Below are 14,551 nucleotides of genomic sequence, written 5' to 3' on the forward strand. Positions count from 1 at the left end.
CTCTCTTTAATGTCGGTTCCAAAAGAACCGCATCTGACTGACGGGTCTGCGCGGTCTCCAAAGCACGTGCTTCTGATAGCATCAGGAGGTACAGACCGAACTGTCACCGCCTGAAAAGCTTCCCTTGAGTTTTGCTGAGACTGTTTCTTTTTCTGGTCGCACTACGGATGGTGTGTTAGGGGTTCGGTAGCTGTCCCATGGTGGGGCAGCTGAGAGCCTGGTAGCTCTTTAGTCTGTGGGGCTGGAGGCCTCAGCACTTCAAAGCGGAGCCCTGTCTGTCTTTGGTCCACCGTGGAAGGTCGAAGAAGCTGGGGCCTAAGGAAAACAGCGGCAGCGGCTGTGGCAAGATGCCATCAGGGTTGTAAATGTTTTTTTTTTTTTATCTCCTCCAATGATGGGATGAGATGAGAACCGTACCCAAGCTTTACGAATACATGGCTTGGGCTGAGCCCAAAGTGTTTCTAATTAGGCCTAGGCCTGGAAGCTTCTAGCCTTTATAGACTCTACCTTGAAGGCTTCAGCTTGCAGCCTCCGTACACTCTAACCTAGGCCTCTGAGACTTACCGCTGGATAAGCTCACCTTTTTTTAGTTCTTTCTGAACTCTGGCTGGCTGGTTCAACTCAGCTGTTCTGGCTCAAAGCCTCTCCAAACTGACTGACTCAGCTTCTGACTGAACTGCTCTGCTTGGCCTCAAACAGTCCCTGACAATTTGCCCTTATCTTCTGGCTCCTGTCTTCTCCTGTGTCTAGCTTGTTCTCTCTGCACACATGTCTCTGTTAAAAACAAACAAACAAACAAACAAAAACTCTTGGTAAAGCCAGGCATGGTGGTGCACAGCTGTAATCCCAGCACTTGGGGGATGCAGAGGCAGGCCGATTCTCTGTTAGTTCGAGGCCAGTTTGGTCTACAAAGCAAGTGCAGGACAGCCAGGGCCACACAGAAAAACCCTGGCTTGAAAATCAAACAAAACTTCAAAAAGCAAAACAAAAGACTCCCTCTGCCCTCTCCCTCCCTCCCTCCCTCCCTCCCTCCCTTTGAGCTGCTCTTAAGTAGCCTCTCTTTCCTGTCCTGTTCCTAGCCCATCGCTGACTCTTTCTGTCAAATCTTTCTCTCATTCGTCACTTTGTCTGCCCCTCAATTAGATGTCACTTTCAAACATGGCTGCTTCCTTTTACAAACTAGCCCAGCGTGTACTAAGGGCATGTCTGTATTCCAGCCAGACCACACACAGTCCTAGAAGGTCTTTGGGTGTGATCCCTTGCCAGAGCAGCCGTGTGGCTGGATGAAAATTCCTCTACCCAGGGTGGCTGGATTTAGTGAAACAATGTGTGAAGGCACAGTGGGCAAAATCAGGTTTTCTTTCTCAGACTTCCTTTAAAAAAAAAAAAGATTTATTTATTTATTTATACAGTGTTCTGCATTCATGTGAGCTTGCACGCCAGAAGAAGGCACCAGATCTCAGTATAGGTGGTGGCGAGCCACCATGTGGTTGCTGGGAATTGAACTCAGGACCTTTGGAAGAGCAGATAGCGCTCCTAACCACTGAGCCATCTCTCCAGCTCCCTCAGACTTCCTTTTACCAGGACTGCCACCCGAAGGTGAGCCCCCCTGCCCTCCACCTTCATATTTAGGGCAGATCTTCAAACTATAGCTGATCGGGAAAATCATCACTAGGTGTGCCCAGCAGTTTGATGCGGCCAAGCTAACAATGAACCTTAAACATCTCAGGCAGAACTGGGTCTTACTCAGCAGGACAAGAGTTTCCCTTTGTTTTGTAGGGGCAGAATCGCCGCCTGGACGAACATGGTCACACGCATGTCGAGGAAGGACTTGACTGAGCTTGAGCTGTGGAGACCCATTTTGAGAGCTCACTTCCAAACTCTAGCAACCGGCTGTGCCTGCAAGTCCAGGTGCCGAGGCTTTCGCTACTCCCTTGTTTTGAGGAATCACTTGTGGATATCAAGCCGGGAAAGAAAAGAAACTGATGAAAACAAGAACACACCCAGGACAAATGCGGTGGAGCACCCCTTGAGTCCCAGCCCTTGGGAGGCAGAGGCAGGTGAATCTCTGTGAGTTCGAGGCCAGCCTGGTCCACAGAGTGAGTCCAGGACAGCCAGGGTTACACAGAGAAAACCTTGTCTTGAAAAAAGAAATAAAACAAAAATAAAGCCACGCAGGAGGCTGTGGGCTGGGCTCGCTTTGTAGACAAGGCTGGCCTCAAGCTCACAGCTATCCACCTGGCTCTGCCTCCCTAGTGCTGGGATTAGAGGTATGCCCCACCACACTCTGTTTTTTTCTTTTCTTTTTTCAAGACAGGGTTTCTATGTATAGCCTTGGTTGTCCTCCTGGACTCACTTTGTAGACCAGACTGGCTCGAACTCATGACAATCCACCTGCCTCTGCCTCCTGAGTATTGGCTATTCTTACAGAGGATCCGCAAGTTACTGTTAACTCTAGTTATAGAGTGTCCAACACCCTCTTCTGAGAGTTACCATTTCACATACCTGTGTGGTACGTAGAAATAGGCTTAGTCTCTCTCCCCCCCCCCACACTCACACACACAAACACAAAATAAAATTTAAAAAATTTTTTTAGCTGGGTGTGGTGGTGCACGCCTTAATCCCAGCCCTCGGGAGGCAGAAACAGGTGGATCTCTGTGAGTTAGGGCCAGCCTGGTCTACAAAGTGAGTTCAAGACAGTCAAAATAACATAGAGAAACCCTGTCTCAAATCCCCGCCCCCCAAATTTTTAAAATTGATTTAATTTTGTGTATCAAATGTATCAATTCCCTCAGAACTAGAGTGGCAGACAGTTGTGAGCTGCCATGTGGGTGCTGGGAACTGAATCTGGGTCCTTCTGAATAACAGACAGTGAGTGCTTTTAACCACTGAGCTGTCTCTCCAGCTCCCTAAAAATGTTTTAATAAGTAAAAAATAAGTCATCCAGTGTGTGGTGAGTCTTAACTGTATTTTGTATTTGGCATGTGCTGACTAGGTGTGTTAATTATGACAACTTTATTATTTGGGGATATTTGTCTTTAATGAAAAGTGGCCGATGTTTATTAGTGTGCACACACTAACATGCACGAACAGCAAAGTGTCTCACTTTTCTAGTGGCTCAAAAGAATCCTTGCTTATGAGTAAGTTCACTGCTGTTTCTTGAGTCACCTGTTCAGACAGTTGGAAGAAAGAACAGGCGCTGCGGTTTGAAGTGGCTCATTTTCCCCAGCTAATTATTAAGCGCCAAGGCTCCCCACCGCAGTCCTACTCCCAGCCTCAAAGCAAGTGCGGCCACGTCTGACATAGTTCACCAATCAGTGGAATGGCCAAACATGCGCTAGAGAGGCCCCGTCATCACAGATCAACAGAACGTCGAGGGAGCGGGAACGCCAGCCTCCACGCGCCGGCCCTCGGTTGCCTGAGGAAGCTGCAGTTTGAAGAGGTAAGGTGACTGCACGGAGTGTGCAGGAAACATCAGTGGGAATATTTCAAAATGTGCTTTTGTCTTCTGCCCTGGGCTCCGTCCAAACTCATTATCTGCAGGGAATTCCCCCATCTACAAAACCCCAGATCTACCTGATCTACCAGCCTGTGTGACTGACAGATGGATTTGTGCTTTGTCTCTTGCTGAGGGCGTCCTTGTGAGCCCCCCCAAACGTCATACGTGTGCCTGATGGCCACGGAGGCTAGAAGGGGGCGTTGGATCCCCTGGACCTGGATGTTATGAGCTGCCGGGTCGGTTGCTGAGAAACGAACCTGGGTCCTCTGCGCGGTGAGCGGTGAGCGGTGCGCTCAACCGCTGGTCCACATGTCCAGCCTCGATGACTTCTTTTTAACTAAGTTCTTTGCCTGGTCTTAGAATCCCAGCCTGACTTGTTATGGGAAACACAGATGGAGTACGTGACTTGAAAGGTGGGTCCTCACACAGCCCCCTATGGTGAGACTGTGTGTGTGTGTGTGTGTGTGTGTGTGTGTGTGTGTGTGTGTGTGGCCCAGGAGCAGAAGGCATTCCCACGAATGTGTGTATACCCTCGAGGGGCCACACAAGGGCATAAACTATGACTAGTTCATCCATTTGGAGGTGGACAAAAGGCACAGCCGAGGAGCCTCCCAGCAGCCTGTAATCTTTTCGGTGGTTGAAGGTTCCTGAAGGAGAGTGCTGTGGGGCGCCCTGTAGAGAGGACAGCCTGCATCCAGGTTCCGCAGGCCAAACTTGAGGTCTCTTTAGGAAGTACTGACCATAAGGCAGCTACATGCCCACTGTGTTTTCATTTCTGGAGAAGGCAGAAAAGAGCAGGACTCGCCCGTAGATCTAAAAGGGATGAGAATTCCCTCCTTAAAAATCTTACTTGGAGTTGCTCTGGCTCTGGTTTTGACTTATACAGATATTTTTGTTTCTGAGCCAAGAAGACCGTGTCCCAGCATTTCTTACAAAGCAACTGCATTTCACAAGAGGCTCTTTTTTTTTTCTTTTTTTTTTTTCAAAACCGGGGTTTTCCCTGAGGCATTTAAAAAAATTTGCTGTAACTTCACAACATGAGTTTTTTTTTCCTGGTTCCCCAAGGCACCACCGTGGAGAGGAAAAATACTGTCTACGAGCCCCAGTGAAGGCCAAGCGACATGGCCAGAGCCACTCGGTGACTCAGAAGACCTGCCTGCGCAGTTTCGAATCTGTTGAGAGGTTAGGCATTTAAACACCAGGACTCATTTGTTCTTTTTTGGGGAGTCTCTCAAGCTGTGCCTAATGGCAGAGGGCTTGCTTAGCGTGCGTGCGTGGAGCCCTCCGCTCAGTCCTCAGCACTGAATAATAAAGAAACCAAGTCAGTCAGGCTAGGGTTGCAGCTCTGTTGACCGAGTGCTCGCCTAGCATGTGTGGAGGGAGTCCCAGATTCCATCCTCAGTGGCGTGTAAAAGGGGACCTCATGCCTGTCACCCCAGCATTGGGAGATGCAGGAGGATCACCTTGGCTATAAAGCGAATTCAGTGCCTACCTGGGATACAGGAAACTCCACCAGTCAGTGAGTCAATCAATCAGTCAGTCAGTCAGTCAGTCAGTCAATGGTCGACGTTAAAGAAGGGTATCGCCGGCAGTGATGACACTTCATACAAAGTACGTGTTAGACTGCAGATCCAGGTGATGCGAATCGAAGTCTGAGCCGACTGCAGCTCAGGGTATCACCTCGCTTTCACTCACTATTCTGAGTCCATGCAATGAAGACAAAGACACCTCTAAGAATCCACTCTTGTCGTCACCTCAAGACTTAGGAGCTACAGAGATGAGGGTACCAAACTCAAGGTCAACTTGGAATGCATAGTAAGTTACAGGCTAGCCTGAGCTACATGGTCAGATCCTGACTCAACAATCAATAGGCGCCAAATAAAATGTCCATGAACATGCGTAGAAATTTTTCTTCACAGTAATTGCACAGACGCCATTATCAAGCAAGAAAGGACTAGCTGGGAGCTGCTCCATGAAGTAGGTCTGTGTCCCCAGGTCAACCATTTTCTTCTGCCTCAACAGTGTCCCCAGGACAGAAGCGCCTGAGAGGAACCGCACCAACTTGGTGTTTTCACAGTTCATATGCAACATGGCTTTCCAAAGGTCGCTCGCAGGCTCTATCTGGAGGTTCACGGCAGAAAAGCATGACGGGATGCAGGAAGCACGGACCCTCTTCCATTCACTCGCAATGCGGATCCGATGGCTGGTTTGTACTGTCCGGCAGTTCATACACCTTGGCCCGTCTCCTGTGTGGAAACTCACAGGCTCTGAGTCGATTGACGGCACTGACGATGGTTGGGGTCTCAGGCTCTTGCACTGGCCTTTGGACATTAACCTTTCCGTGTTGTTGTTGTTGTTGTTTGGTTGGTTGGTTTTTCGAGACAGGGTTCCTCTGTGTAGTCTTCACTGTCCTGGACTCGCTTTGTAGACCAGGATGGCCTCGAATTCACAGCGATCTGCCTGCCTCTGCCTCCCGAGTGCTGGGATTAAAGGCGTGCGCCACCACGCCCGGCTTGTTAAACCTTTCCGTGTTTAACAATCTTGGATCCTTTATCTTTTCCCGTATCCCTCTGTTTATCTAATGTATGGGGGGTGTGGGGGAGGGCATGGGGACTGTCCCACCAGGGGAACTGGCATGGAACTGGTGAGGTGGAGGTGGAGCACGTTCAATCCCAGGAAATCTCCCAATTTGAGATTTAAAATCTCAGCCTGAGACGTCAGTAGCACAAGGTGGTCAGTCACGTAGCCGGCACCTACATGCAAATAGGGCACCAGCAGCACCTAAGCCATAGCCAATACAATGCATTCAGCCAGGGACACATCCCTGTTGGCTGAAAGCAATCTTGGCGGGCTTTACCCTTGGGGCACACCATGAATACCTTGTGACAAAGCTTAATCTTTTCCACACATCCCCCCTCCCGCCCCCTCCCGCCCCCCAAGTTGCAGCTTCGTCCTCAGAGAAGGTCTGCTTCCCCTGCACCCACAACTCCCAACTAGACTGGAATCCTGTGGACTCCACATTGGTTCTGGACTCGGCGTCATCCTTCTCTGCTTGGTGTTTGGTGGCGCCCAGGGACCACCGGGAGAAACAGAATGCAGAACCGCGCGTGTATGTGTGTGCGTGCGTGCATACCCGCACAGGCCAGGGCAACTTTCAGAGGTCAGTCCTCGCTTTCCTTCTACCATGAATGTTCTGGAAATGGAACTGAAGTCATCAGGACTGGCTCAACACGCTTTTCCCTCAGCCTGTGTCTTGAGGCTATACGTTACCACGCAGTCACGTGCGGGTTTCTCCAGCCACCTCCTACAGCAGATTCAGCTCCAAGACACGGAACATTTAATGCTCTGACAATTAAGCAGTGAGGCAGGCAACACAGTAAAGAAAACACCATAAGGAAATCCCTAAAAGTTGTGGCAACATGGCAACTTATCTTTACTCACCACGATGCGTGGGGTTCCTCCCATTGAGCATAAAGAGCCATCTGGAGGGGGCCTGGGGGCATTCCTTAGTGCTTGTCTGCATCCGGTTCTACAGGCCCTACCACCACACTAACAAAAAAGGTGAGAAAAAGTAACGGGAGAAGCTGCTGTTGAGACAGGGTCTCACTGTGTAGACATGACACTGGCTCTATCGACCAGGCTAGCCTAAGACTCACAAAGCTCCACCTGCCTCTGCCTCCTGAGTGCTGGGATTAGAGGCGGGCATGGTGCACCACCATGCCCGGCCTGAGTTAACTAGATTTTTAAAAAGATTTATTTTGAGCCAGGTGTGTGGTGGTGCATACCTTTCATCCCAGCACTCGAGAGGCAGAGGCAAGTAGATCTCTGTGAGCTCGAGGCCAACCTGGTCTACAACTCGAGTCCAGGACAGCCAAGGCTGCTACACAGGGAAACCCTGTCTTGAAAAACCAAAACCAAACAAACAAACCTCAAAAAAAAATTTTAAATTTTATTTTATGTGTATGAGTGTTTTGCCTCTATGTATGTCTATGTGTCATATGTGCAATGCCTGCAGAGGCCGGAAGAGGGGGTCATCTCCCCTGGAACTGGAGTTACGGACTGTGAGCTGTCATATGGGTGCCGGGAATCAAACCAGATCCCCTGGAAGAGAAGCCAGGCTCTTAACCCTCTGTATTTCCTATACCAAGGGATCTGACACCCTCTTCTTGCCTCTCTGGGCACTGCATGCAAATGGTGTGCTCACATACCATTAAGGCAAAACACTCATATACCTGTACATGTAAAACAGTAAGAGAGTGATAACAAAACGCTTGGCGTTAGGCACGGTGGCACAGACTTTAAATCCCAGCACTCGGGAGGCAGAGGCAGGTGGATCTCAGTGAGTTCATAGCTAGCCTGGTCTACAGAATGAGTCCAGTACAGCAAGGGATACACAGAGAGACCCTGTCTCAAAAAAAAACAAAACAAAATAACAACAAAATAATATTCTACTTCAACGACACCACGACCCGCTTTCCTTGAGAAAAATCCCAGTTTGGAAATTGTTGTAATTAATTCAAAGTTTAAGGAAACAAACCTACTAGACATTGGGTTGGGCCTGGCAATGGGGAGGCAGACACAAGTGAGTCTTAAAACAAACCAACCAACAGGACAAGCTGCAAAACCATCAGTACCACCCCTGGTGTTGACAAACCTCTGACAGAGAAGGCAGGAGTTGGGGCATCAAGGTCTACGCCTAACTGTGGCGTGTCTTACGGGAAGTGCCCCTTTTCCTCTCCCAGAACTTGCTTTCTTGAAGGTCTCACCAGTTAGCACTGTTGAATAATGAAATAAGCACAGGGTTTTCAGGTGAGGATAAGATGTGGCCAGAAGGACTCCCCACACCACCCCCCAATTGGGCTGCCTTAACTTGGGCCAATTATAAATGTGTGATTCTCTGGTCTTTGAACTATTTTTTGTTGTTGTTGTTATTGTTGTTTTTTGAGACAGGTTTCTCTGTGTAGCCTTGGCTGTCCTGGATTCACTTTATAGACCAGGCTGGCCTCGAACTCACAGTGATCCGCCTGCCTCTGCCTCCCGAGTGCTGGGATTACAGGTGTGTGCCACCACGCCCTGCCTAATTTTAAAACAGAAAAGATCCCCCTCACTGCGCGACATTCACATGCACGAGTGTGCACACTAAGATCTACACATAGCATGGCAGGCTTTACCACCCCACAACACGATAAACACCCTAAGAAGTTTGCCAGTCTCCAGCCTTTGCCACTGTTGTGATTTTATCACATTGCTGTATGCAGGACAGTGGACATGAGGGTGGCTAGACTTTGTCGTTACTATTTCCAGTATCAATATTCCAAGAACTGGCATGGCGCTGCTCAGAGATGTTGACTTAGCTAATTTCCAGCAAGGTTAAAGATAACCTCACCCTCTAAGCCTTTTTTTTTTTTTTTGCCACGCCATCCGTCGAGGCAAGGCTAACCCAGCACAAGGGAAACAGAACAGTCAGTGCAGAGTCGAGGTTGCACCCGTGGAGTGCTCGGGAGCAGAGGGGCTTGCAGCCGGCGGGGTCCGCGGCTCGGCCCACGGGAGCCTGCAGGACGCGGGCTCTGCCGCGGGAATTGGAGTTCTCTGGCGTAGAACCCACGAAGAGCAGCACAGGAGGCTGCGGGGTCCGCTTGGGGGGCCCTAGTCTCCGGGAGCCCGCGGAGCCTCCCGGGACAGACCAGGCTCTGTCAGGTCCAGAAGGCTACTGCTGCCCCGCCCCCGTCCCCATGCCCCCTCCCCCACTACCTGAGGCTTCCAGCTTCCGGGTACAGACTCTGACTATTCTCTTCCTCCCCTTCCTCTGCTTCCTCTCCTTCTCCCTTCCCCACTGCCCTCCATCTTAACCTCTGCTCCTTGACTGTCCCCTTTCCCCCTCTTCCCTGGCCTCATCAACCCCGGTCACCTTTCCCCTCCCTCCTCTTCTCTCCTCCCCTCTTCCCTTCCCCTCCCTCCCTTCCTCTCTCCCGCTGGGCTGCTGGCACAGAAGATGGTTCTTGCACTCCAGGCCAAGATTTCTTAGGAGCAAGTTCGGGCTTGCGGCTCCCCTTCGCGTCCGCGGCCTGCCTGCTGCCTCCCTCCCGTGCTGTGACGCGGGCAGCCACAGGCTTTATTTTGGAGAAAGGGACCGAGGGAGAAGCCAAGGGGAGCACGCAGCGAGGAAGGCGGGAAATCCGCCTCCACTCGCCTAGCTGTGCCGAGAAGGTGGGTGTAACAGTCAGGTGGCCGCGGTAACATCAAGCTGAGACCACCCAGGAAGGAGCCGGCTGGTATTTCTGCTCTCAAAATTGATGGCGGGTTTTTGGGCTCCCACCTGGGTGTGACGAAGGCTGTGCGCCCCTGGTTTCCCCTTGGGCCAGCTGGGTCCCTCCGCCTGCATGCAGTGAAAAGTAGCTGGTGTGCTAGGCGCCGCGCTAACCGCCTCTCCGACTTTTCCTGGCATTGATCGATCGATCCTTGTAGCAATTTACGCATCTCCTTTAGTCCCAGCTTGACAGTTGAAGTTTCTCTCTCTCTCTCTCTCTCTCTCTCTCTCTCTCTCTCTCTCTCTCTCTCTCTCTCTCTCTCTCGTGTGTGTGTGTGTGTGTGTGTGTGTGTGTGTGTGTGTGTGTGTGGCGCGCAGCCATGGCCAGCCACAAAGTTCTTCCTGGGTCTCTGGGTCTCAAACCTGAACCCAACATCCCTGCTGTGACTTAAGCGATCCGCAGGCTTTGGGCAACCCGGTTGGGTTCAGACAGGCTGGGCGGCACCTGGTTGACAGCACAGGCCAAGAACTAGTTTCACAATGGACAGTGCTCAGCTGCCTCTTCTGCCCTCAGGGTGTTCCTACAGCCAAGTCTGATAGGCTGCGGGACTCAAGCTAGTTGTTCAATCGGCTCGGTTCCCTTCACCGCCTGCTTAATTCTCCCTACCGCAGATCCACACCTCTCTTCTCGCCTCTTTGCTGGTCCCGGAGCTGGTCTCGGGGAGCATTGGTCTACAAAGCCAGTTCCAGGCTGGAGAGCTGGCTCAGAGGTTAAGAGCACTGACTGCTCTTCCAAAGGTTATGAGTTCAATTCCCAGCAGCCACATGTTGGTTCACAACCACCTATAACGAGATCTGTATACATAATAAATAAATGAATCTTACAAAGCGAGTTCCAAGACAGCCAGGGCTACACGGAGAAACCCTGTCTCGAAAAATGGGAAGAAAAAAAAAAAGAAAAGAATGAAAGCACCCTGTCATGTGCATCTCTGATGGTTAGAGAGTCTTTTCCCCTCCTCAGGAAGTTTTTCTGCTTCCTGGTCCTGTTCACTTAGCACCTGTGTGTTTGGGAGTCTCCAGGACACACCTTCACACACACACACACACACACACACACACACACACACACACACAAGCCCATCTCCAGACGACTAGTCTAGTCAGCTAAGGAAGTAACGGGAAGGGTGGGCACACATCCAGTGTCCACACAGGAAGTGTTCGGGAGGAAATATGGTAGAGCAGCACCTCAGGGTGCCGTCTGGTGGAGATGGTCGCGTGTAGTCTTCCTGAGCCTGGAGCTCAAACTCGCAGTGATCCTTCTGCCTCCCACTCTGAGTGTTAGGACTACAGGTGTGAGCTATCATGCCGAGCCTTCCCAGGCCCCTCCCCATTATTTTAAGTTAAGAACTGAAGCCCTTAGTACCTGGCTACCCAAGCCTTGGGAGAGGGAGAGGGAGGCAGGCGGCTCCTGTAGCTGCTCACACTGACGATCAAATGAGGAAGGAAGTGGGTCCCGTTGCTCAGCACTGTCCCCTAAGAAAGGGGCCTCTATGTTGTTGTTGGGTTTGTTTGTTTGTTTTGGTTTTTCGAGACAAGGTCTCTCTGTGTAGCCATGACTATCCTGGACTTGCTTTGTAGACCAGGCTGGCCTTGAACTCATAGCGATCCACCTGCCTCTGCCTCCCGAGTTCTGGGATTAAAGGCGTGCGCCACCATGCCCGGCCTTTTTTTTTTTTTTTTTTTTTTTGAGACAGGGTTTCTCTGTGTAACAGCCCTGCCTGTCTTGGACTTGCTTTGTAGACCAGGCTGATGTCGAACTCAAGAGATCCGCCCTGCCTCTGCCTCCCGAGTTCTGGGATTAAAGGCGTACGACACCACCCCTGGCGTTTTTCATTATTTTAAAAAATTATTTATTTTTCTGTGTATGGGATTTTGCCTGCACGTATGTCTGGGTACCACAAGCATGCTTGGTGTGTATGGAGAGAAACAAGAAGTCATTCTGATCCCTTGGAACTGGAGTTGTAGACAGTTGTGAGCCACAGGCAGGAGCTGGGAACTGAACCTGGGTTCTCTGCAAGAGGTCTTAACAGCTGAGCCATCTCTCAATTGCCCTTTCTGACCCCCCACTTGCTTTGTAACTGGATTATAAAGTCAGGACACTCACCCCAAAAGCTAGGACACTCTATGTTCACAGGGACCAGCGCTGCAGTACCATAGCAGGGACGGAGCTCCCGAGGGTCATGAGGCTCCCTCTGTGCCAGGTACCCTGCAGAGGAGATGACCACGTGAGGCGAAGCTCAGCGCCGTGTGTGTGGGGTCCTTCCCTCCGCAACTGCTGAGGCCCAGAGGCGCCTTCGCACCTGGCTCTTGCTATGCTCCGTGCTGTAACTACGCTGTGTCCCCTGCTAGTTCCTAAGGTCCATCTGCCACAGTAGGGCCCCGGGCCCCACGCCTCACCTGGTGGGTAGGAGCCTCTCTGGATGCTGTTTCTTCTGTCATTCCCAAGATGCCCAGGGCCTCTGTAAAACTCCACAGGCCTGGGTAAGTTATTTCCCTATGTACTGGAGATCTTCAGCCCTGGCTGGCTGTGGGAGAGGGGAGCTCCAAGCTGGCTGCAGCAGAGCACTTGGGGGGGGGGGGGGAAATCCCTTGGGTCCTCAGCACCTCTTCCATCATCTCAGGGAGCACGAACTACTTACTTCCGTATGCACAGGCTGCCACCGGCCCGGGTGGAAAATGATGAACGATGGATGAATAATAAAATCAAGGCGAGCGAAGTTCTACGTGACTCTTCACGGCTCACCAAGAGGAGATGTTAACAATGATGGCACTTTATCCCTTAATGTTGCTGTGAAAACCGAGGCCTAGAAAGGGGGGGCGGGGCTTGTGAAACCTGCCCTTCTCCGGGGCCCTAGTCCATTGCACCTCCCCACCTGTCCTCGAACGTCCTCGTCGTCCACTATGCTTGTTGTTTCCAGCTGTTCAGATGGGTCCTCTTCAGAGTTAGTGGCTCCACCAGCCATCGAGGAGCAACCCCTCCCAGGAGTGCTGATCTGGAGGGAGAAAAGGCAAAACGGCCAGCCTCCCCCCCTCCCCCGGCAGCCTGGGGGCTTCTGTCACTCCATCCCTGGGTGTGCCCTCCGTAAGTACCACCCCGCGGGGACAATGGCTAGCTGCAGTGAACCCTGTGCTTGCCACCTCGGGTATGGGGCGGGGGAAGCGCGGGCAAAGGCTGTTTTCTACCCTGGCATAGCTGGGGCCTTTGACGCGGACGCGTTCTGAGTGCGGATTCTGCGCTTTTGGATCCTGCAGTGAGGTGGTGTGAAGCCCTGGGAGGAGAGCCAGCCGGAAGTGGTGTGAAGCCCCGGGAGGGGAGCCAGCCGGAAGCGATGTGAAGCTGGGGGAGGGGGGGAAGCAAGCCGGAAGTGGTGTGAAGCCCCGGGAAGAGAGCCAGCTGGAAGCGGTGTGGAAATGGGGCGGGGGGGGGGGGGGCGCAAGCCGGGAGTGGTGCGAAGCCCTGGACACCCAAAGCTCCTCCAGGGAGGTATGTCCTCAGGTCTCACCACCACCCGGAATCGCACCCCAACTGAGAACCAAGTGTTCAAATCTTCGAGCCTATGTGGGACATTTCTTCAAACTGTCACGGTCTTCCAGGTGTGGAGGCACACACAACCCCAGTGCTTGGCCAGCTCCTGCAGGAGTCTCCTGAGTTCAGGGCCACATAGTATGAGCTCATCTCAAAAAGCCAGAAAACAACGGCAAAATAAAAACCAGCTGACCCCCCCCATTTCCGGTTGGAGGTGGTTACCTTGAGCTGTCAGAAGCATGGAGGGAAACGTGAACTCACAGAGATCTATCTGCCTGTCTCTGCCTTCCAAATGCTGGGTTTACAGGCGTGCGCCACCACGCCAAGCCCTCAAAGAGGAGTTTAAAAAAAAAAAACATTCATTTTTCTTAATCTGAAGGTGGCAGGTTATTAAGTAATTTATTTATTATTGTATTATTTATTTATTTTTCAAGGCAGGGTTTCTCTGTGTAGCCTTGCCTGTCCTGAACTCACTTTGTAGACCAGGCTGGCCTCGAACTCACAGTGATCCGCCTGCCTCTGCCTCCCGAGTACTGGGATTACAGGTATGCGCCACCGTGCCAGGCTAGGTTAGACAGAAGCACATCATGTCTTAGGCTTTCGATTCTAGTTTGTTATGGCTGTATTAAAAGGTGTACGGCACATTTGAGCAAACAGAAGAGGTGAATAAAAAATCCACACTAGAGAGTATTACATTTTTAAAACCATTTAAAAAGTTTTAAATTATGTTTTGTGTGAGTGTGTGTGTGTGTGTGTGTGTGTGTGTGCATACACAAGCACATGCACAGTTGGAGGTCAAAGGGCTGTCAGATCACCTGGAGTTGGAGTTACAGGCAGTTGTGAGCTGCCTGATTGTAGAGCCCTACTGGTTAAGGCTGAGGTCTGGGCATCTCTGGATAGCCAATTCCACACTCGGACTATGAAGAACGGACTGCCTTCCTCAGTGGTACCCCTCACCCCACCTGATTTGGTGACTCCAGAATTTTGTAAGGAGTGTCACATAGAAAATACAGGCTCAACTTTTCCTGATAACAGGCATAAGGAATTCCAGGAAGTACCCCAGGTGCTGAGATCTTAGCCTCCAAAAAAAATGGTCTCAAATTGTACCCTGGCACTATCCCCTCACACATAGGACAATTCAGTACTGTGTTCCTTCCTGTGGAAAAGGCCCAGTTACTGAGGCGTGTCCTGCACACTGAGCTCTCGTGAGCTCAGACAC

The 14,551-nt window shown here is 51.3% G+C and overlaps 2 long non-coding RNA genes across 3 annotated transcripts in view; one reads left to right on the top strand and one right to left on the bottom strand.

Moving 5' to 3' along the window:
• Nucleotides 1-6,024, top strand: LOC311585742. 2 transcript variants are annotated; one of them, XR_014775325.1, is made up of 3 exons: nt 1-88; nt 1,413-3,442; nt 4,565-6,024. It is a non-coding gene; the product is annotated as an uncharacterized lncRNA (long non-coding RNA). The 2 variants fall into 2 exon arrangements; XR_014775326.1 differs by lacking the exon at nt 1-88 and having other exon boundaries at nt 1,398-3,442.
• The window catches only part of LOC311585741, a 13,838-nt gene continuing 5,154 nt past the window's right edge, over nt 5,868-14,551 (bottom strand). Inside the window, exons 4-7 of the long non-coding RNA XR_014775324.1 lie at nt 11,911-13,897; nt 8,154-8,274; nt 6,941-7,048; nt 5,868-6,844 (exon numbers count right to left, since the gene is read on the bottom strand). This is a non-coding gene — a long non-coding RNA (uncharacterized lncRNA). The remainder of the gene's footprint in view (nt 6,845-6,940; nt 7,049-8,153; nt 8,275-11,910; nt 13,898-14,551) is intronic.

The sequence above is a fragment of the Acomys minous genome (assembly GCF_964271855.1).
Source record: "Acomys minous genome assembly, chromosome: 16".
NCBI classification, from domain to species: Eukaryota; Metazoa; Chordata; class Mammalia; order Rodentia; family Muridae; genus Acomys; species Acomys minous.